General features: G+C 46.2%; 1 long non-coding RNA gene across 1 annotated transcript; it reads right to left on the reverse strand.

Moving 5' to 3' along the window:
• LOC110679122 lies at window positions 1-545 on the reverse strand. The gene is made up of 3 exons (XR_002502233.1): window positions 363-545; window positions 226-303; window positions 1-140 (listed from the first exon to the last, which is right to left on the reverse strand). It is a non-coding gene; the product is annotated as an uncharacterized LOC110679122 (long non-coding RNA).
• Window positions 546-903: the final 358 nt, after the last annotated feature.

The raw sequence follows: 903 nt of genomic DNA on the forward strand, positions 1-903 counted from the left end.
GATTGGTGGACAGCATGCTTGCCCGGACAGAAGCAAATTCACCGGCGACGTGCCAGCTACTCCAACGCTAGCACACCGATCCATGATCGTGCTAGGACACCTTCCCGGCCTGGCGCACAAGTTGGTCATGATAGAAAGGCCTAATAGAGGAGACATTATGGAACACTTAATTCCGCACCACAAAAGACGATTTCAATTTGGGAAATGCTTTAGCTTCACGCTTACCGATCTCATTGTATCCTCCTCCTCTACTCCATTGTAGCACTACAGAGCAGCATGCATAAAGGTAGTGAACATCTGCGGCTATGCAATAAATTTAACGATTAACAAGATCTCTTTCCAATCACTTTCACTGTTATTACCTTGCTCTGAGCCCAATAAGCTTAATTAGCTTTCCACTTCACCACTTCACTTTTTGCCACAGAATTAAAAAAATGGAAATTTTGTTCTACAGCGGTCAGGCTATCTCACGTCTACGTGCACTCCACGAACTTTCCTGCGTTCTGCCTGCTTGACAGTTAACCGAGAACTAACTAACCAGCTCAAGCGAGCTCCACTTCTACCTTTCGGTATGGATGCTGAGATCGTAATCTCTTATCGTCTGTGCGTGGTGATAAGAGCAGATGATCAGTGGAGAGTGAGATCCTCGGCTCTGGGAGTAGAGGGGCATACATGAGGGTTACTGATACATGATTATGGTGCTTATTGGTACGCTATGCATATCGTGTTGGGCTGTTGGAGCACGGGATTCTCTTCATATCGGGAGATGACGAACATGTGTTGCATGGGACTTACAGCTGGATGTAGAGTGTGTGTTCTGTTGTTCTGTTGTGGTGAGTGTAGTGTATTGTACATGGTAAGAAAGACCTATGCCTTCATTTCATACGGCGACAGTGGGGAGCT

This window comes from Aedes aegypti, chromosome 3, assembly GCF_002204515.2.
Source record: "Aedes aegypti strain LVP_AGWG chromosome 3, AaegL5.0 Primary Assembly, whole genome shotgun sequence".
Taxonomy (NCBI): Eukaryota; Metazoa; Arthropoda; class Insecta; order Diptera; family Culicidae; genus Aedes; species Aedes aegypti.